Here is a 23479-nt window from a genome sequence, read left to right as displayed (position 1 = left end):
TGAACTAATGTTGTAAATGAGAAGTCAGGTGGGCACCCAGCTCTGAGAGTAAGAGGGATGAAGGTGGCTATCCCTCAGTTTCAAGAGTTTACACCAAGAGAGAAAGCTGGCTTGGGGCCATGTGGATGAGGACATCCGAAATATGTTTAATTTTGGACTCTACGAAAATATCCTGAAACCAAGGCGCTCAAACAGCCTTTGTTAGAAAGACAGGAATAGATGGAAGTATGATTATCTCCCATTCAACAGATGGGAAAAACCAGGCTCAGCCAACAGTCCAGGAGTCAAAGAAGGGATGAAACGTTTTCAATGAGGTCTTGGGCTCTATTGTTAGATCTTGCAAGTTTTGGTAAGAAACAAGAAACAGTTTAACTTTAGTTTGCTTGGCCTTTTGGCCTGCTAAAATACTAAGGCGGTCTGACATTTTGGCTACAGATTTTGCAGCTGTGTCATCACTGGGGTCTGGGAGACCTTACTATACTTGGTTCAGCTCTTGAATGCCTTTTGAGACTGAGACAATAGAACTTATAATTAGCAAACTACCATAAGTCTCAGAGTATGACACATCAAAAGAATTCTTCCTTTTTTTCCCTACACAAGGACATAAAAATAGAACAAGTAACTAGTATATTTGCTCTGCTACTCACACTACCTTAAAAAAATATATCGAAACCTGGAGCTTGGCAACAGCAACTGTAAGGTGAGTGAATTATATTTTCCTCTAATATCGAGGCTTCTTGCTGACAGGGAGGAGTCCTGTTCCAAAGGCCACTGTTCCAAACTGTCCTTTCCTTTCATTCCCACTGTTACAAATCCAGGGCCTGATTACTTTTTCTGGGCCACTCAAATATGGATTTGGTCTCCTTAACGTCTTCCTGGTTTGAGTCAAATCACACAGAGATGCCAGATAAATATTCTGAAAAACGTCCTGGAACACGTCAGTCCCCCAATCCCAAAGAGTGCATGACTAGCCATCACAGAGAAATTAGGAACTGAGCCATTGAGGTCCTTCAAAATCGCATGCCCGCCTACCTTCACAACAGACTCTCCATCTCCAGCCCTGTGCAATCTGGAGCTTTCTTCATTGTTCTTTCAGGCACCTCAACATTTTCTGACTCTTTTTTCCTAGGCTATTTCCTCCACGAAGACAACAACTCCCTCTCAAGAGTCTATCCATCCCTCAAAGCCAACCATAAAAATCTTCTCTCTCAGAAGCTCTGCTGACACCCAACCAGAGGCCATCATTCCCTCCTGTGATCCTCTTTAGAAACTGTCCTCTAGGTCCAATTACTTAATTTTTTGTTACTCTTCCAGTGAATGTGTCTCTCTTTCTGCTGTGACATAAGGTAAAGAGCAAAACGTTTAGGTACCCCTTGAAAATCTAGGTCATATTTTTCAGGAACAATCTTTCTGGGATGTTTCTACAGAGGCCTCTGTCTTGGAAGAGGGAACGAGCTTCCTGTCCTCCCTACTGGCTTCTAGAACCCACCTTGTCTCTTCCTATCAAAAGGAAATGCCTTCTCAGTCACTCCACCACACATTACTAGCAAATGATATAATTGAGCACCTCAGGTTGGTTGTTCCGCCTCTTATCTGAGGATGGTTCTTCCCAGTTGGACTCTGTTATGCTCTATCCTCCAGATGAGCTCTTTGAACAAGGAACAATATACTGTCTTATGGATCACTCCCCTTGGTTCTCACAACTTGAAGGCAGGCTAATGTGGCCATCCCATGCCTCTGGGGAGGACAAGGAGGCTCAAAGAGGATAACTGACTTGTTCATAGGAAAGTACAAGAAAAAAACATTTCGTGGCCAAAGGAGACTCAGAGAAACCATCAGATCTACTCACGAGTTCCTGCTGAGTCTAGGACTGGGAAAGGAGAGACAAAGATCACGGGGAGAACTCTTCTTCCCTTTCCTCTGGCTCAGCAGAAGGGAAATAATAAAAGTAGCTCAGGTTTATAGAGTGTTTACGAAAGGGTGGGCACTACACATTTTACACGTAGTGATCTCATTTGCATGAGATGATGATATTTATGAGATCGCTCTAACTGCAGGGGGCAGACGATGAAACAGTGTCAAAAAATCAGCTTGACCCCGGGTGGAAATGAGATTTGAGTCCAAGTCCCTTTGCCTTAAAGCCCATGTTTCTAAATGCCAGACCAGTACCTCTCAAATTTTATTCAAGAGTGAATGCCACGTGCCTAGAGAACTTGTTAATGGCAGATTCTGATTCAGTAGGGCTGCTGTGGGATCTAAGATTCTGCATTTACAGTAAGTTCCCAGGTGATGCTGAGGCTTGTGGTCTGTGGATGGCACTTGAAGTACTGGTTTCTTTATACTCCATTCAGAAAGTGCTAGAGTTATTCAGTCAGGTCACAGACATTCCCATTCTGGGGACAAGCCTGGAGCAGGGGAAGAAGGAAGCTCGAAGGATCCTCGATTCTGTTTCAGCCAAACCTACTCCTCAAGCTTCTCTGAACCCCCCTTCACTGTCGCTGTGCTATGCTGTATCACATCCAGCTTTAAATCCCGCCTTCCTTGTGCTTTCGTAGGAATGTTTCCCCTTTGCAGCACATATAGCATTATTTTAGGTAGTTCTTAAGGATATCATTTGGAACCCTAATCTTTCTCCAACTGTCTGGAACACAATCCCATCTACACTTACATTATAATGCATTTCAGAACGCCTTGCCTTGTTCTTTGATATATCAACTCATAAATTTCAGGAGCGCCTGGGCTCACAGTGCGTTGAGCGTGACTCTTGGTTTCGGCTCTAGTCATGATCTTGGGACTGTGGGATCCAGCCCTCATCGGGCTCTGCGCTCAGAGCAGAGGCTGCTTGAGATTCTCTCTCCCACTCCCTCTGTCCCTCCCAATTTTGCTCTTTCTCTAAAATAAATAAATAAATCTTTAAAAAAATTCCCAAATTATGGGGCTTTCTAACAAGATTTTATTTATTTATTTGGCAGACAGAGATCCCAAGTAGGCAGAGAGGGAAGTGGTGGTGGGGGGATGCAGGCTCCCCATTGAGCAGAGAGCCTGGTACGGGGCTCCATCCCAGGACCCTGAGATCATGACCTGAGCCGAAGGCAGAGACTTTAACCCACTGAGCCATCCAGGTGCCCCTCGATAAGCATAATTTTGTATTACATTTGTTTACAAGAAACTAATAGAATGTACTGGATGTTTTTTGTTTGTTTGTTTGTGTTTTTGTTTTCCGAGGTGGAGAACTGGAGTATAAGCCACACAAGTTGCCAACATGGGCTTTATTGGCTCATTTTATTTGTTCTCCATTCTCCAGTAGCTACCATGTCCCAGGCACTGTGCTAGGTTTGCCCTTGGATCCTGTGGTTCCATGTAAAAATCAAGACATATAATATAAACATTTTTAACATACTATTTTTATATTACATTCATGATACTATGAAATGCAGTATTTTAATTAAGTAGTTCAGTTTACTTAGATTCAACCATTCTGCATTCTTTTTCAGATGCTCTGATATAATGTGGTAATTAATGTCACTTCTCAATATAAAATCTCATTTCACTAAGATAGCCTCTGCAAATACGTGTTCTGAAATGTGCCTGTCCACATGCGAAATCTCCCCTCGCCTTTATTGAAGTGGAAAGGAATGCATTTTTATAAGTTTATCAGCTTCTAAAGAAAGGCTGGGCCTTGGCTGCATTCCTGGGCTTCCATAGGCTTCCATTCTGTTAAAAATTAAATTTTAAAAACTTTGCCTTCAAACCACAAGTCCCTTTCTATCTCCCCATCTTCGTTGGAATGTCACCAGTGTCTGGATGCCGAGGAAAGATGTCTCTGACACTCACTCAGTTTTCCTTTTCTCTTTAAGCTCCCTTGTTATGTGCTGGGAACTTTATGTGCAATTTCTTTTTTATTTTCACAACATTTGTGTGTGCCCAGGGTCCCGGCACAGGAGCCCAGCCTGAGTCCATTCCAGCCCCTACCACCACCACCAGTGGTGACAAGGGCCCCACAGGTGAAGGCAGGTGGCAGAGTCAGGACACAGAGGACTGTCTGAAAACACCCCGGAGGTCAGTCGTTGGGCACATGGCTTGCTTTCTTCTGAGCCGTTCTTCTAAATCCAGACCATTTAAACTCAAGGGAACACGGAGCCCTGCTGAGTCTCTCAGGGTTGGGGAAAAGAGAAAAGTGATAATGCTTCGGAACTGCTTCCTTTTCTGAGCACCACTCTCTATCCGTTCTCTGGCAGCCATGAAGTCGGGCTTCTTGCCCTGCACCTGCCACAGACATCCCAATCATGGTTCCCTTCCTCCACTTCTCACAGGGCTTTACTTCTGAAGCAAGCTCTCTCTCATCCATTGTGGGTTTGTCCTCCCTTCCTTCCTCCATCACATCCACCATTTCACAAACAGGCTATACCATCCTCGCCGGGTCCCCTGTGCCGCCCTTTTATCTGGACCACCACCACGTTTCTGCTCCCATGTGAGATCAAGGTTGCCTATGACACTGTCTATACAGCCTACCCCTGCTTCCTCACCTCCATCTCCGTTTTTAACCCTATGTTATCAGCCTTTGATTTCTCTGATGGCCGATATTTCTATAATAAACACTGTACTGTTATAATCAAAATACAGTTGACCCTTGACCAACGCGGGTTTGAACTGCACAGTTTTGCTGACATGCAGATTCTCTTACAGTCCTATAAGTGTATCTTCTCTTTCCTTATGATTTCTTTTTTTTTTAATTTTTTTTTCTTTTTTACAGAGAGAGAGAGAGAGAGAGAGAGAGATTACAAGTAGGCAGAGCAGCAGCCAGAGAGGGGAGGAAGCAGGCTCCCTGCCAAGCAAAGAGCCCAATATGGGGCTCGATCCCAGGACCCTGAGATCATGACCCGAGCTGAAGGCAGAGGCTTAACCCACTGAGCCACCCAGGAGCCCCATCTTTCCTTATGATTTCTTAATAACATTTTCTTTTCCCTAGCTCACTTTATCATATGAACACAGTATAGAATACCGAACATACGAAATGCATTTTAATCGACTGTTATGTTACTGAGAAGGTTTCAGTAACGTAGTTAGCAGGTTATTAGTTGCTAAGTTCTTGGAGAGTCAGAAGTTATCCATGCAGGGGGTCAGCACACTTAAAGCCCTGTGTTGTTTGAGAGCCAACTGTATATAAAAGTATATTTATAATATGTTATTATATATGGCACTACATACATATTGTAACAAAATACTGTGACTCATTGAAACTGTGTCTATGTTAGCGTTCTCTCTCAGCTTCCTAAATATCAAATTCATATATTTATCAATATGAAATTTCTAATATTTATGTATGTCTTGTCCCTTCCTCATTCTTGATACTGAAAGCCTCTCTTCTTCAGGATCTTTTTCTGGAAGATTTTATGCAGATACAAATTTATCACCAGGTGAGCATGAGCCCTCCTCTCTTGCCAGCCACCCCTGTGGTAGTCTCTTGCACAGAGACCCATGGAGCTCTAATCCTTGGTGAACATTTTGGCTTCTGTTTTTTCCCCTCACATCTCTGGTTAACTTTCCCTCAATATCACCGTATTCCCTTCTGCCTTCTCCTCTTCAAACTTGCCCCTTTTCAGCTCTCTTAGACTCAACTGAAGAGGAAAAGGAGTTGACTCCCCTCTATCTAGGGCCATTTCTACGTGTATCATTGGTGTGTCCTACACTTATTCTCTTTTGTCCACACCCTGTGGTTATACTTCTTCTCATAACCACTCCCACCTCAAGATAAATAGTGTGGCCTCTACCACCAAGGAGTTGATGGTACAGAGATGCAGATAAAGTTGCATAATCAATGGCAATGGAGAAGGAACCATCTCTAAGGTAGTGCATTTCCAGAAGAACATGTGGGACAGCTGGTTGAGAACTGGGGAGACAAAACAAGAAGAGCTACTCCAGGGGCACCTGGGTGGCTCAGTGGGTTAAAGCCTCTGCCTTCGGCTCAGGTCATGATCTCAGGGTCCTGGGATCGAGTCCCGCATCGGGCTCTCTGCTCAGCAGGGAGCCTGCTTCCCCTCCTCTCTCTCTGCCTGCCTCTCTGCCTACTTGTGATCTGTCTCTGTCAAATAAATAAATAAAATCTTAAAAAAAGAAGAAGAAGAAGAAGAAGAGCTATTCCAGGTACACTTTGAGGATGAGGATCGGTGGAAATGATCATGGTTAAGTCATGATCTTATACCAGGAAGAGGCACCAATGTGCTAGGGGGAGGGGAGCAGAGCACAGACCTAAGAGCATCTTTTTTTAAGGGCAGAGAGCAGGGTGGAAGTTGAGAAATGGGAGAAGTGACGTTTGAGAATTAAGCAAAAGTTAAAAGACATGATAAGAAGACTAGTTTTGTTTTTTCTCTTTAAGTCGATAGGGAGTCTATTTCAAACAATGCAACAGTTAATACTTATTGATGGCTTGCAATATGCCATTTATTATCTTCACAACACCTCTGTGAGGAAGGTGGTAACTATTTTTTCCATTTTATAAATAAGGAAATTGAGAGCCATAGAAGCTAAGGAATATTGAAGGTCACACAGCTAGGAAGTGGCTCAGTTAGAATTCCAATTAGATTTTCACTTGAGAAAGATAAAGGGATGTTTCTGGGTTGCACCTGTATAATGCACATAACTGTAGGACAGAGACGTGGAGACCCAGGGAGCGCAAGAGGGCAGGGATGTTCGGTTCTGCTGTTCTGGTTGTGGAGTTCGGTGGCAAAAACCTGTAGAGAGAGTTGTCTGGTTCAACATATAGAGGTGAACTTGGCAAAGACGGCTAAGCTAGAGGCACAGATCTGAGGCAGTAGGCTAAAGGTCATAGTCTAAGCCGGGACTTTAAGTGACATGAGAAGCATTCTGAACAGAGCTTTGTGGGGGTAGGGAAGAGGATTTGCACTTAGGCAGGTGACAGAAGAAAAGAGAGAGAGAGAGAAGAAAGGAAAGAAGGAAGGAGAGAGAGAGAACAAACTGACAAGGGGGAAAGAGGCACAATGAGATTCAAGGAGAGGGTGGTTCCTGGCAACCGAGGAAAGCGAGATCTTCCAAAAGGCCAATGGCAACAACACTTGCAGAGACATCAGGAAAGTTAGGGATCAACACTTGTTGGGGTTCATCAACGTCGAGGAGATTGGTCATTTCTGCAGCAGCATGCCCAGTGAACCGGGGCACCCAGGGGCCAGGCTGCAGTGAGTTCAGGAAAACAGGGAGGAGGAGGAAACCTGAAGAAAGAATTAAGGTCAGGGAGGGTTAGAAGAAGAGAAGGACTGGACTGTGAGACAGAAATCAAAAGAGAACCTAGCTGGGTGTTGTCTACTTCTTCTTTATGACGAGAATCCATTTTAAATTTACGTATGAAAGGGGCATCATCAAAAGAATTGGAAAGTGTAGAGAAGCAGGAGAGAGCAAACAGCATGGGGAGGCAGGAAAGAATGAGACCGAGACTTCTTAGCACTGTTTTATGAATCTACATTCCCTTCACTCCAGGGGGCGGCTTCCTCTTCAGTCTCTATAGTCCTCGTTCCTGAGGAAAGTGACCGACCTCTTTTCCCACCTTTCGCATAGCTCCACACAGTGTAGCCCAGTTAATTTTCCTCCCGTTATTCCCCAGCTGGTACTCCTCCAGCGGGATTGATCTTTCAGATAAAATCCAAGCTCCTTTAGAATTACAAAGTCCTGGGGCGCCTGGGTAGCTCAGTGGGTTAAAGCCTCCGCCTTCGGCTCAGGTCATGATCTCAGGGTCCTGGGATCGAGTCCCGCATCGGGCTCTCTGCTCAGCAGGGCGCCTGCTTCCTCCTCTCTCTCTCTCTGCTTGCCTCTCTGACTGCTTGTAATTTCTGTCTTTCAAATAAATAAATAAAATCTTTAAAAAAAAAAAAGAATTACAAAGTCCTTCTCCGTCTGCTCGCCCCCGTCTCTCCCCCTCCTTGGAGCCCACCCTCTCCCACACCCACACCAGGTATCTGAAGCTGCCTCTGAATTCTGTCCCGTGGTTCCCCCGAAATGCCCACGGGCTTCTTTCTGCCCATGTTAAGTCCTGCCCTCTCTCAAGTCTCTATGTATGTCACCCCTTTGACGCCCATGAAACCAAACAGAAATGTTACCTCTTGTTCTGCCCTGGTATGTCATTAACACATCCTTTTCATGAAGGTGATCTCAAAGCTCACGTAGGTCCATCACTGTGAAAAGCATCAGGGATGTAAACCCACTAAATCTACAGCCACGACAAGCACTGGGTCAGGATGTCTCTGCTACTTGAACTACTTAGTGACATTCCTTCTATCTGGTCTTATATTTAACACTGACATCATTACAAAAATGTGTCTAGCTTTCTCATCCAAACTGGACAGCATGTTCTTTGAGGAAAGAAGCTGTGTATTAAAGCATGGGTACAGATCATCTAAGATTTCTATCTTAGGAACATACAGCAGGAACTGAACAACGATTTTGCTGTAAAGAAAACCGGACAGAATTTGCAGTCGCAGAATAAGAAGAAGCTGTGTGAATGGATTTTTTTTTTTTTCCTCCCTGGGATATGCTACAGTGTAAATACAGCACGTCCAAAGCTTTGGCCTTTTATCACATTATGAGATCTTCATTTTTTCCAAGTCATTCTTATATGTGCTTTGAATTGATTTTTTCTTTTATTTTTTAAGATTTTAATTATTTATTTGAGAGATAAAGAGAATGAGAGAGAGTGGGCATGAGAGGGCAGAGCTCAGAGGGAGAAGCAGACCCTCTGCTGAGCAGGGAGCCCCAATGTGGGGCTCGATCCCGTGACTCCAGGATCATTACCTGAGCTGAAGGCAGTTGCTCAACCAAATGAGCCACCCAGGTGCCCTGAACTGATTTCTTCTTATACTTGTACACACGCTGCAAACTGGTAGATTACGCCTCTGGTTTTCATATGCTTTTCTATAATGTTTTTATTGTAATGAGCTCTTTCATTTCTCTTGGAATGTGACTGAACTTCTGTATGTTATGGAACTATGTCTAAAACCCCTTTTAACTTAAAAAGTATCACCCACCTAGTTAAAAAGTGTCACCTTCAGACTCAGATTTTTATGAAATGAATCACCTTTATGACTTTACTGGATAACTCTAGTTTCCGAGAGCTGCTCTTTTGTTACGAGTTTTTATAGTCATCCCATAAGATTTATTTTTGATTCCCATCTCCAGCTACCGTTTGTGTGTTTGTTTCAAAATAGGATTCTGTGATATATTTTGATGGTTTAATTAACTTTGGGCGGCCTTTTATTTCTTTTGCATATAGCCTAACACGGATATTTGTTTCCCAAAGGTTCATTTTTAAAATTTTTTTTTCCCGATTTGGGTGTTCTTTTTCCCTTTTATTCAACTGTTCTCTGAGAATGTAGCCATTTTTTTTTTAAATGCACAGCTTTTATTTGGGTCATTTCTGAATACTTTTTCATCTAGTCCCACATAATGTATTGCAGTCTTGTGAGAGAACTAGTGGATTAATTACTTCCCCCTGACGTGCCTTTTTGAGCCCGATTATAGGGCTTCCCACTCACGGGGTTCCAGCATCTGGGTGGGGTAGGGTACCCCCCAGATGCCCTCAGAGCTTCCATGTGGCTGGGAGGGCCTGGGCAGAGGCACCAATCCCCCAGAGGACAGGTGTGGCGGAATGCAGGCTAGTGCTGAGCTCTCACAGGCTGTAAGCTTGATGGGGACACCTGGCCTCTGCGGCCACTCTGGGATGCTCTGAGCAAGTCAAGGTGGGCCCTTCCCCCTGGACATCCAACTTAGTGCCCAGCCACAGAGTGAGCTGCTGCTCTCACGCACAAGGGGCTGCAAGCCCTTGGAGGTACACCTGGTAGGACAGATGGCCAAGGGGCATGATGCAGAACTGGGAGGAGTAAGCGCTGCACAGGGTCCAGGCTGGGGATCTTGGCGGACGAGGACAGCTCTCTGTGGCAGGCCCTGGTCTCCGTCTTCACCTAAAGCAGATACTTCTGTCCAGCACTGCCCTGCAACCAGGCAGCAGGACCCACTACCATGTCCCTGTGGTCCCATCGCTTCACTGCCTCCTCAGAGCGCAGTCGGCGTCGGCAACCACCTCATCGGGGAGCTCGTCTGAAACGCCAAAGCTCGGGCCCGCCTCAGCCCTTCTCGATCAGAATCTGTATTTTAACAGGTGTTTATGCATTCGTGTTTGGGAAGTGCTGCGTCCAAGGGTTCACTCTGGATCTCCTGTGGCCATGAAATGTCTTCTGCAAGGGACATGCCCACAAGGAGTCCGGGTTCTTCCAGATCAGCTTCGTATTTGCAGGTCCCCAGAATACCTTCCAAAGGCTCAGGTCTACTTACTGCTTCGGGCATAAGCAATCACCAGACACATCCTTACGTGCTCCTGGGGCCCAATGGCTGGCCAGGGCACAGCTGTGACCCAGTGGGGAAAGGGTCATGGTAGACTTTCAGGCTAGGGGTCCACTCAAATGGTCCCAGAGCGAGGCCCCTGGAGGAGCAGGGAAGAGCAGGTGTGGGGAGGGGATGGGCCCAGGGCCTTGAGCTGTACTTTTACTCCTGGTTCCACACATAGGCTCAAGCCCACTTTTGCCTTTTTAGAGGGGCCTGAGCTATGTGCACGGTGATGGCTAGCAAAAAAATCTATGCTTTCCATGCAGTTTTAAAATACTTGATACTAGAGGTGCCTGGGTGGCTCAGTCGATTACGCATCTGCATTCGGGTCAGGTCATGATCCCAGGGTCCTGGGATGGAGCCCCATGTCAAGCTTCCTGCTCAGTGGGGAGCCTGCTTCTCCCTCTCCCTCTGCCCCCCCACAGCTTGTGCGCACTCTCTCTGTCAAATAAATAAATAAAATCTTAAAAAATATATAAAAAGATACCTCATACTCAAAAAGGTAGATTGAATTCCAAAATCATTTGCCTTAAGAAATTTCAACATAGCGTTTGTCAGTGAAAGAAAGTAATCGCTGTTAGATTCTTTAAACAGAAATTTCAATTGCAGGAAAGTCTTGAATGGCTATAAACCAGGTTTTAAATTTTCTCTCATCTACTTGTTCCTACGAAGCATAACACAGATAATGACTGTCAAAGCTCTAGCAAGATCACCGACCAAGAAATATAGGTCACTCTTTCTAACCTAATAACTGATAAGAAGTGAATCATAAACTGACACTTCTCATGAAAACACTTGAAAGTATTTTATTGGAAAATTCTATATAAATTTAATACTTAGTATTGTTCCCAACACTTATTTTCTCTTCTTTGAATAGTAACAATACGCTTTTTTTCCCTGCAAAATTCTGTATGGATGCTCTCAAATCCAGTCTAATTTACCTACCCACGTACCACACAAACGTTACAGGTGCATAAAAAAGTGGAAAAAGGTGAGAAGCATGTATCTAGCTAGACAGGGCTGATTAAGAAAAGCTAAGGTGCCCAGAACGGGCAGGGTGGAGAAGAATATTCCTTCCTATGATATGCAGTATCTCTCTGGATCACAAAAACCTACGAATTCTTTATTAGAAATATATTCTTTAATAAAGTACATTTCCTTCCTTTGCACAATTTGAAAAAAAACAGATTTTTTCCCCCTCAACAGATCAGCTTCAAAAATTTTTTTAACATTTTCCTAACATGTAATTATCATCTTCCAAAGACCCAAAAGTGCTGTCAATGTGACTGAAATCAGAATGTAAATATTTTATAAACAGCTGTCAAATCTCAATTGGCAGAAAACAAAAAGGCCCGGAGTTGCTGTAATCCAACCACGAGGCTACATCATTTAATTGACAGATAAGACGTTTTTCTCGTTTCCATCTTCCCATCAGCATTTTAATACATTAGCATGGTGTGCCACTCCGGATAGTCACTGTGACAATTTACTTGAAGACGGAATGAATTCTGAAATGCTCTGGGGGAGATGCCGAGCACAGTAACTGAATTCTGTTTCGCGGAACGTTTTTCACACTCAGTGTATTTGGAACGCCTGTTACCAACATGGACTGAATATTGGCATCCGGGGAATATTATCATGTCCATTAAAAAAAAAAAAAGGCAAAAGGCTCTTCGCAGTTCAATAATTTATTATTTCATTCTTTGGGGCCTTCACGCAACAAACATGTCTGATTACATATGTGCCAGGCTTAGCTGATAAATCTACGTAAGATCTAGAAGGTTGACATCTGCCACTCCTCATCATAGATCAAAAACGCGGCTAGGAAGAATACCCAAAGCCGTCCTTCCCAGGTTAACTGCTGCCTCTGTGTGCACTGCTGTCCATCCCTCCTCCCAGAAGGGTTTCTTTCTTTCTTTCCCATGCCCCGCCCCCGTTCTTTACCTTTTCTTTTCCTTCCTTCCTAAGCAATAGACTCATGGGAGACATCTATAAGCACAACATAACTTCTTTTGGGACAACTGACTTATAGCATTTTCTGCCTCTACATTCATTCATTCAGCAAATATTTATAAAGCTTCCTGGAGGCAACAGGCATCCCTATCGGCACTGTGGTTTCAGCAACCCAGACACACACAACGCCCTGCTCTCAGGGAGCTTGGATCATTCTAGGGCATGAGATCAAGAGCAAACCTTAAACAAATACTCATGACTGCATTCTTCAGTCTTGCCGAAATCCCTTAAGTTGTAGGGGTAGGTATTTTTACCATAGCGGGGTATTTTACAACAGAAAATGTCTAGTTTTTAGAAGGACTTAAATTTGCATGCCTGGGCTAGTACTCATTTCCAGAGAGTGATTAGGGAAGGCTGCAGCCGCTGAAATGTGAATGGCAGGGCCCCAGGAAGGGGGCAAGAACACAAAGAAACATTCACAGAATGGTAAGAAGGACAGAGGACAGAGTTGGGGAACAAGGAGAAAAGTATGGGATGCGTAAGTCATGGCTGTGCATTGGAGTGTGGCCCTTGATGTAGGGGAGTGGAAGGGTCTTGAGCAGGTCTCAAGCAGGACAGAGATGTGATGTGGCTTCCCCAGGCAGGGACCGTGGCACGTGGAAGGATTTTGGCAAGGCAAAAACGGGAGTCAGGAAGCCAGGAGGAAGCTCATGCAGTTGTCCAGGCAAGACAGAATGACTTGGGGTAGGGTCGTAACAGAAGACATGGAAGGAAATGAGGAGATTCAGGATCTATTTGAAAGAAAGGAAAGAGACAGGAAAATCACTGAGAATGCCGAGATTCAAAGGCCAAAAGGAGAGCTTGGCTTTAGCAGACACAGCATGTCCCTGTATTTACAAAGGAGATCTGACAGGGTATGCTATTATTTTACACTAAGAGAGTATCAGAATATCTGACACCCTCAATTTACAAATAAAGAACAAAGGTCCGGAGAGGTGAGATGGCATTTTTAAGGACAGCAGAGCTGGCTGTCCCCTGCACTGCCCCCCTCGTATTTTCCAGCCCAGAGACTTTTCCATTACCCAAGCACCTCCTTCCCCGTCCTTCCCCGACTCAGCTCAGTACCTTATTCAATATTGTGCATGATTTCTTTGGAAAGGAGTTTCTTTACATAATTTATCTTTTACCTGCATTTCCCCCCCCAAACCCAGTAAGTATGAGTAAAGTAACAGACTGTGAGAAGGAGAATATTTAATATCAGGACTGTAGGTTAAAAGCTGAATTTTGGTGGCCATATTGAGATCATTAGTTCTATACGTTTTTCAAAAAAGAATTAAAGAAAGCAAAAACAACCCACCTTGGAATTCATAGTTCCTTTACCGGCTTTCATAGGCAATTCTAATTCCTCTTGATTCCCCCTCCAACCAGGCTTTCCCTCTCCTTCCATTTTTCTTTTTTAGAAAGAGTATCAGTTCACTTAGTTTTATAAATGGATAATCCAGTGGGAATTCTGTGTTACCAAAGAGCAAACATTCAAAGGGTTGGAGCCGGCAATGCCACAGACCAGCCAGCAGATGTGATCAGCAACAGCACGGGGTCCTGCCACATACTGTCAGGATAAGCATCAAGGCAGCGGAGCACTGGGAAGGGCCCCTGACAGGTCCAGTGTAAACCTCACCAAGGACACCTATGATCACAGGACACGGTTCTCAACATCTCAGTTTCCTCATCTGTAGATGGGGATACCAACCCCCGGACAGCACTCCTGTGACATTCAAGAGGCACGGCTAGTACAGCGCCTGGATCTGAATGACCGTGAATCAGCTCTGTCTGCATTTGGCTCTGAGGCTCAGGGGACCTAACCGATCTAGGTCACACCACGAGAGAGCTGATGGTAGGTTCACGAGAACTCAAGAACCTCATCAAGGAGTCAAGCTCCTTTACATTTCTGCGCCAACATCTCTGGCTGGGGCTTCTGTCCTTGGGACTATGAGATGGGGCTGTGCTGGGTACTAATCATGGTTTTTACTTCCTGTATTTTATGATGTTTTGAGATCTTAAAACCTTGCTGTCTAGGGAAAGACTGCCTTCCCCAGGGCTAGCCAGTTCTTAGAGATAGCAAAGGGCAGGGACCGGAGTCCACCTTGCAGAGGGAAACCAAGCAATCCTAGCTGTATACTCCCAGTTCTCCTCTAACTCTTACAGCCCAAGCCAGTATTTCCCTAGCACCTGGGACCCGGAGGCCAGAGACAACCTCTACAACCCAGTGCCTACCTACACTCTTCCAAATGGCCAGTTCTCAGCTGTTTGTCCCATTCTGCACAGCTATACCTGCAGACACTCCCAGTAAAGACTCTGACTCAGACTTCTCCTCTTCTGTCTAACCTGGTGCTTCCTCAGATGGCCCTGGTGGCAGGCAGTGGCCCTTGTCTCAGGATATGTAAGTAATAAGTTCTCCTTTCAATGGTGTTGACTGTGTCATGACTCAGCAGCTCCAAATTTTAGAACAGCTTTCCAGGTAGGTATATGGAGTCCTAATAAGGAAAATAATCCAAAGAGAGTCTGCTCTTGAAGCCCTGCTCCACTATGTCAGGAAGGGAATAAATTCAAGAATGCAGGCCCTACCTGGAGCTCAGCATCTAGAGTTCGTTAGCCAGAGCTGGGTGATGCAGCCTCAATAAAGGAGTCAGGGAAGGCAAAGATTTCTAAACTTGGCATTTCACTGTTCTTAAAAATATCAGAATAATAATAGTAATAATGGTATTATTATTATTTTTATTATTTGGAAAGGAGAAAGGATATTAGTTAGGCTAGTCGCACTGTCTGCTGAATGGAGAAAGTATTAGCAATGTTTAAGGGAGATTAACCTTTTTTTACAATATCACTCTTTATATTCCCTATCAGATGTTGTTCAGCATTTTGGATAAGATGATATAAATCCAGGGATAACATTTAAGCTGCTATGAGTTAGATGACCTATAAGATTCTATATACGCTAAAAATGCAAACATTCTGCATTGATTTCCAATAACCCCATATTGTAAGATGCAAAGGAATATTTGAAATAAAACAACTTATTTCATATTTTAACAAACATGCTTTCATTGTAATTTTGAATCTGATCAGCAAATAAGCAAAAACAATATCTTTATTAAGACTCAAAAATCAAGCACTATTGTATAGCTATATTAAGATGCACAGAGAGCAATTAGAAATCATATTGAGAATTCAGAAATTCATCAATTCTTTTTCTGTCAACTTAGAAATCCTATTCCTCATTAATCTATTTCACTGATCAATCCATAAATCCTTTAATTAAGGCAAAAAACTCAACCCTTCCCCCCAAAGATCTTACCTTATAGTACCTTAGTGGAAGTTCCGAAAGTCATTTATTTGGCCTCTGATCAGAACACAGTTGCTAGAAGAGAATTAAGAAAATGGGGTTAACATATAGCCCTAGGCGGGGAAAAGTCAGTAGGTTACACAAAAGGATTTGAGGGAATGTCAGAAGATTACAGAATTTTCTAGTGAAAGTGAGCTCATAGATCATGGTGCCTAACCATCTCATGTAACAGATGAGGACACACATGGTCGGAGACTGAAGGTTCCTGTCATTGGCAGAAGAAACACATCTATTGACCTTCTACAAAATGCTCTTCCTATATGTATGTCTATCTATCTATCTATCTATCTATCTATCTATCTATCTATCTATCTATAGTTCCACTCCTCACACCCACCAAAGCTCTGGTCACAGTGAAGGGATCTAAAGCTAGAAGAGAGGAAACAATAGAAGTTGCACATTCCTTCTTCCATGTTAATGATGGTATCCTCCTTTTTTCAGCTGGTGGGTTAGTACTATCTACCACCCTTAGAAGCTCCTATAGGCTACCCTCCCCAGCTGCTATGGAGAGACACACACAGACACATGCACTCACACACAGGGTTAGAGTCAAATCTTAAAGAAATTCCTCAACCCCATTTTGGACACTGGCATTCACATTTTTAAAGTGTACAGAGTCTGACATTTAGGACAGAACCTTAGGAAAGCTTTTAGAAGGTCAACTAGAGAATGAAAAAGAGGCATCAATTTTCATGAGCAGAGAACGAAGGAAGTGTGGCCTTGGCAAGGATGTCACTGGGGACAGAGGGTCAGGAAGGAAGAGTAAGGGCTATGGGAGAACTTGGGGATGGAGACTGAGATGTTGAGACGTTGGTGGATTTTTAAAAGGAGGACCCTGTAGTTTCCTGGGGGGTGAAGGTGAGGTCAGACGACAGCACAGGGAGAGTCTGTGAGTGAAGAGTTGAGGGTTCCCGGGACGTGTATGACTAGAGGAGCTCAGGGCAGCCTCTGAGAGTAGGGTCTACAAGTTAAGCCTAAAGGTGGAAAGAAATGTTTCAATCATAGTAAAAAACAGATTTTTGTTTTGCATGTCTCTCTTTTTTAAAGTATCTGTCTACAAAGGATCGGGAAAAAGGAAAAGAAAGAAAAATCACTCATACTACATCAATTTGAGAAGCATTGTCCTAGAGGACATCCTTTTCTAGACACCAACATCTCCTCAGGAAATAACCTATGAGCAGCTGGAATGTCAAGAGAATATGCACCAATATCGACATTCCCATTCTAGCCAGAGGAAGTGGTGGGAAAGTCACCAAATAACGCTTCGGTGGGAGGATGCAGGCATTTTGGTCTCTGGTCTCTAAGACACAGATGTTTTGGGCCATGTGGGGCATGCCAGTGAGCCTAGACTTCATCTTTGACCGTTGATTCCTTCTAGAATCTAACGAGCCCAAGGGCGAGTGAATCCCACAGAGATGCATGTCAGTCCAGTCACTGTCACCTACTGCACATACTAGTTGCTCAGTAAGTATTTGTTACATGGATAATGTGGATATATATGGATAACAGTTATCCACAACACATTTGCCTAATTTATAAGGATAAGCTCCCAACATGCCTACATCTTGGGATTCAGATCATTTTAATAAGTAAATACATACCTCTCAATAAAATAAAATTAAGTCACATAAGTAAGGATAAACACTATTCAGTCATTAAAGTGTCTGTTAATAAAAATACCTCGTTCCTTCAATGAACTGGGGAACAACAACTGAGATTGAATACCTTGAAGTATTTCTGAGTTTCTCTAGTGTTAGACTCGGCAAAGCATTTATTTTGAAAAACCAATGAGAGATCTGGCTTTCATTCTAACTTCAAATTACTTCTATTGCAAATTAATTACACATGACATTCATTTAGGGGTGAGCTTCAAATCTCTGAGTGTAGATGACAGGCTCTACCGAAACCCAGCAAACATGGTTCAAAGGGTTATATAGTGAAAATATGATTGGTGATTCCAGAGACTGTTGTCATAATCATGCAGTTAGCCAAATAAAGAGGAACAAAAAGCCTGAGACAGAATAATAATTAGGGAAGAGTAGATGAGACATCTCTTTCAATAGGCCAGCACCATATTACTTTCAGGATGTATATAGAGAAAGGTAGGTGTTTTTGTTATTGTCCTTAAATGGCTGGGATTTACAGACATCATGAAGTAGCAATGAGCTGACAGGTCTGGACTTTTAGTAGAACCATCTAGATGGTTGCATTTCCTTCAGTCTTTTCCAAAACATCATTATTTGTCTGCTTTCTAATTATTGTTTGTTTGTTTTTTTTAAGATTTTATTTATTCATTTGAGAGAGAGCATGAGAGAATGAGAGCTGGGAAGGTCAGAGGGAGAAGCGGACTTCCCATGGAGTTGGGAGCCCGATGCGGAACTCAATCCTGGGACTCCGAGATCATGACCTGAGCCGAAGGCAGTCGCCCAACCAACTGAGCCACCCAGGCGCCCGCCTGCTTTCTAATTATTGTGAACATGTGTATTGCTCTTATATCCTGGAAGACACAGATCACTTATGCAGATGTTTTTGCAATCTAAGTGAATGATAACTCAATCCACAACCGTCTGATTTACACAGCATCATACCTGCTCACGGCTCTGAAATAAATAAGCTTAATTAACTAATTTAACTTCTTGTGTTCAGCTGAAATCAGATCCCAGCCTCTTAAGATATAGAATATTCCTTTTTAATTTCACAATATAGCTTTAGTTTTTAACTTGTCTTTTCTGAAGACCAAAATAACAAGTGTTTTGACAAAGTTGTGCCTGACAGCTTGTTTTATGGGAATAGGATAAATACGGTTCTAAAAATGTATATATTATGCTAACTCTAGTTTGCATTAAGTTCTTATTTAAAAACAGGATTTACTAAGTATCTGTGCTCACTCAGATGTCGCGTTATATGTTAACTAGTTCCCTTCAAAGTCCATCTTCTCATTTTTTAAGCCATCCCATTCAGACAAGGAAAGACAGAGGTCATTTTTTTTTTTTAACATTTTTAGAAAAGATTTATCTACCAGAGAGAGACAGCGAGGAAGCACGTGAGTGGGGGCAGTGGAGGCAGAGGGAGACAAACTTCAAGTCAACTCCCGGCTGAGTGTGGAGCCCACGCAAAACTCGACCCCACAACCCACAAGATCATGACCTGAGCTAAACCCAAGAGGCAGACGTTTAACTGGCTGAGCCACCCAGGCCCCCCAAAAGACAGAGATAATTAACACATGAAATTGTTCTTAGGAATGAAATTGTGCATTCCTCTGCTATAATCCCCAGTTTGCAAATGAGGCTCAGGAATCAAGTAACTGTCTCAGAGTTGTCCGTCCGGTGACTGATGGGTAAAACTGTTGTCCGAGCTTGGACCTTTTCCATTTCCAATCGCCCATAATGGTAGCAAGAACAACAGCAGTGATGAGTATTTACTGAATATTTGCTACTGCAAGCCCTTTGTGTACACCCAATCGTGGCCTCATCACAGCTCTATCTGTTGTTGCCTACATTGCATAGATAAAGAAATAGCTCCCCGTTCGCTCTTTCTAGGGGAACCACAGCTCTAGAGGGATCATTGAGACAAAATTTGGTGCTGCTCCATCTTTTCCCATTCACCCTTCCCCTTCTCTGTCCATTCCTTTTCATTTTACTTCATCCAAGACACAAAATTAACACATCTCCTGGTTTGAGTGGGCGGAAGTACAACAGGCCCGGCAATTCCTACGTTTTTGAGAGGTTGCTTTGGCTGTTTTGTTAGGCAACAGACTTTGGTCAGGGCAGCACCATGAGAGATTTTAGGGGATGCTGAGGGCTCTTTGTTAGACAGGCTCTACTGGGTATTCCTGAAAACTTAACACTCTGGAAGGGAAGCGACAGTAAGTGGGAATGACATTCTTCGGGGTTTGCTATCTAGGAATGCTACCACTCGATAGCGTCTCACTAAGACCCACCCTACACCTCTCAGAGGTCACAAGATTCCCAGAAGCCATCACATAGAGGGGATGAATGTACTTATTCATTGCACAGCAGTGAAGTCTGACTGGGTGGCAGTTTTCAATTCTCACAGCTCCCAGAGCTGGAGTCCTCAAGAGTGGCTACTGAGATTCGTATGAAGTCTCATTACGCCAAGGGTTCTGGAAATTCAAAGCCATACCAATAGACAATTAAATGAGGAGAAAAGTACTGCTCTCCGTTTCAATTTTGGAGAAAACAGGAATGGAAGAAGAAAATTTGACCCTCTCTGTGGAAAAGGACCGCTTCTCTGTCCAAGTTCCACAGATTTAATCTCATACTGTGGAGATAAAAGTTGGAGGCTAGATTCAACAAGATGTAGAAAACTGTGTGAAAAGATTATCCAAAGTTTGTAATTTCACATTATCTCTGTACATAAAAAAGTAACAAAAAAGAGCTTCTCTAATAATATTAACACTGTTGGCTGAGTCTTTCTGTAGTTAGGTGTGATTCTTGTGTGCTTTAATTTTTCTTATACATTAGAATAAAAAAGTCTTTACTGTCAACTAACTAGCATTTCTACAGGGCCAGTTAAATAACAAGAAACTGACGTTTTACTAGAATTTACCACATTTAACCAGTTATTTCCGCATTAGCTATTTTAAAAAGCCAAAGAAAAACTTCTAAAAAGGCGTAGTTTAAAATGTCACTTTCGAGAAGGATATATGTACATATCTCACATATTATGTTAAATATAAAGACATTTCAACAATTTAATGAAATAATTCATGACCTTCTAAAAATCAGACTCTATAGATTATGCCTGCTGGTGGGAGTAGGCAGTTAAATGTCATTTCAACGTTTCTTTTACTAAAAGACACAAGGAAAACTTAGAAGGGAGAAATTTAGCATAGCATAAAATATACACAAAGTTATTATCCCATAGTATCCTGTTTGTTTTTCTCCCTGTCACAGACTGAATTTTGTCCCCCTCAATTTCATATGTTGAAAGCCCTAAGCCTCCACCCCCATGTGGCTATATTTGGGGATGGAGCCTTCAAAGAGAGGACAAGGGTTAAATAAGATCATAAGCATGGAGCCCTGTTCCCATAGGACTGGTGTCCCGGTAAAAGGAGGAAGAGGAGCACCTGGGTGGCTCAGCAGGTTAAGTGTCTGACTTTTGATTTTGGCTCAGGTCATGATCTCAGGGTCGTGAGATTGAGCTCAATGTGGAGTTTGCTTGGGATTTTTTCTGTCCCTCTCCCTCTGCCTGTCCTGTCCCTGCTCTTCGTCTCTTTTTGCATGGGCAGCTCTCTCAATCTCGCCCTTTTTCAGACAATAGATCATGTGAGGACACAACGAGAAGGCACTGTCTACAAGGCAAGGAGGGGACCTCTACCAGAAACCAACATTGTCCAGGGACCCGAGCCTCTAGAACAGTGAGAGAAGAGTTTCTGCTTCAGCCACCCTGCCGGGGACACTTTGTTACAGCAGCATGAATACACCGATACACTCTCAATTTGATAGTCAACTCTCCAGTGGATAAAAACAAGAACCTGCTGGAGATTATTTTGAACCTCACCTATAGTTTTGGTGTTTATTTTTCTTAAATTCTAGAACACTGAAAGTAAATAAGCAGAATTAAAGGACAATTGAGGGGCACCTGGGTTGCTCAGGAGGTTAAGCCTCTGCCTTCCGCTCAGGTCATGATCTCAGGGTCCTGGGATCGAGCCCTGCATTGGGTTCTCTGCTCAGCAGGGAGCCTGCTTACCCCCTTTCTCTGCCTGCCTCTCTGACTACGTGTGATCTCTCTGTCTGTCAAATAAATAAATAAAATCTTAAAAAAAAGAAAAAAAAGAACAATTGAGTCCAAATCTTACCAATTCTGAATTTTGTCCTTCAGTCAGAAGTGGTGGATTTAAAATGAAATTTGAACTTTAAGTAGAGTATGTATGATGATAAGACAGAAATATCTTCCTTTGCTGGCAATTTGAAGAATACAGATAAAAAAGAATCCTTGAAACCTCGGCTCCTTTCATTACATAATTAATTTGAAGGCAATGCATAGCAAGGAATATGATGTGGGGCCTGTATCTGAATTAAAGAGGGAAAGAGTCATTTATCTCACGTGATTTATCATGATATTTCTAAAACTGATGAGGTAGGTTGGTCAAAAAGTAGTTAATCTGTATTACTGGTAGGAATGATGTGGGAAGGAAAAGTAGCCATGGGTTTATACATTTTCACTTTTCCTTTTATACAGAAAAACTATTATCTTCCACCTTTTAATCCACATTGGATATAGAGGTATTCACGAGTTGATATATGCATTTATGGGTGAGCCTATGAGACTAACTTATCTATAATTCTAAGGAGTCTATGGAAACAGAGTGGAATGAATAAGGTAGTGGCAGGAGGTGGTTTTGTTTACCCAGGTTCCACCATTAATTTTTTGGTTCTGGAGCCTAAATTCCTAGCAACCTAATGATTTAGAAATGGAATTAAATGATTATTCATGCATAATAACACATAATAAAATATTTTCTATTTTTTTAGCTATAAAGTAATAAAGCTCACTTAAACCAAATCATACCTAGTTATAGAAGGAGAAAAAAAAAATCAATGATTTATGTTTTTCCCGCATTATCATTCAACCACCATGAATTTAATAGTTTGGTGTTTATTGTTCCCTATATTTTGTCTTATCACTCAGTATACCTATTTCCTTGACTGTCACCCTACCTTTCATGTTATTATGCACATGCTCTTCTCAGGAAACAGTACAACACATATTCCTCATCAGTCCATATGGGTCGGACTCATGCTTTGTAAGAGCAGATGGAACCCACCTCAGCGTGAAGTGACGAAATTTATGTAATCCTTTTACTGTGCATGAGATGAGGATTGCTTCCTTTTATTTTTTCTATTAAAAACAATTTAGCAATAACTATCCTTGTGTATATGTATGTTCACTTTGTAGTTACATATTCCGGAAGCTATAATTTATGGCTTAAAGGGTCTTCATACTTTATAGTTAAATGGATCATGCCCGTTACTGATCAAAAATGTTGTAGCAATTTTGGTTCCCATGTTCCATAATTGTGTATTATCTCTATCATTCTATCTATTAATCAATCAATCTTATTTTTTGGCAAGAAAATCAGTGTTCCCTGCATTATCTCTTTATTATCTGTTGGGTCTCAGAGAGGGTTTTGTACTAAGGGCACACTGTAAAGAATCTTTGGCCAATGTTCCAATGTCATGGCAGAAGAGGGAAATAATCCTTAGAAAAGATATCTTAGGAAAAACAACAGTAACTACTATTCAGAGAAAGAAAGTGTGAAAGTGTTGTACTGAGTGAAAACAAGGAAATGCTCCGTTCAGGAAGTTGCTCTACGTGGGAAAATACATTCTGACTTAAAAGTCTATTATTTTCGGGCGCCTGGGTGCTCAGTGGTTTAAGCCGCTGCCTTCGGCTCAGGTCATGATCTCAGGGTCCTGGGATCGAGTCCCACATCGGGCTCTCTGCTTGGCAGGGAGCCTGCTTCCCTCTCACTCTCTCTGCCTGCCTCTCTGCCTACTTGTGATCTATCTCTGTCAAATAAATAAATAAAATCTTTAAAAAAAAAGATTTTAAAAAAGTCTATTATTTTCTCCATAAGACTATGATTTTTAGAATGTCTAACCTACCAAATGGTTTCCTGTATTCTTTAAAAGATCAAAAAAAAAAAAAATCTATAACAAAGGAAAAGGTCCAGTCTTGAAGTTCCTTAATTTTATAAACAATATTATATCT

The 23479-nt window shown here is 42.6% G+C and overlaps 1 protein-coding gene across 7 annotated transcripts in view; it reads right to left on the bottom strand.

The window, feature by feature from the left end:
* CHRM3 (cholinergic receptor muscarinic 3) overlaps positions 1-23479 on the bottom strand; it is a 511025-nt gene that overhangs the window by 270087 nt on the left and 217459 nt on the right. For all 7 annotated transcript variants that reach the window (XR_006821235.1, XR_006821236.1, XR_006821234.1 and 4 more), the window contains one exon: positions 15695-15757. The gene's annotated coding sequence lies outside the window, so the exon portion shown is untranslated. The remainder of the gene's footprint in view (positions 1-15694; positions 15758-23479) is intronic.

Source organism: Meles meles, chromosome 13, assembly GCF_922984935.1.
Source record: "Meles meles chromosome 13, mMelMel3.1 paternal haplotype, whole genome shotgun sequence".
NCBI classification, from domain to species: Eukaryota; Metazoa; Chordata; class Mammalia; order Carnivora; family Mustelidae; genus Meles; species Meles meles.
This window is presented reverse-complemented; position numbering and strand designations above follow the sequence as displayed.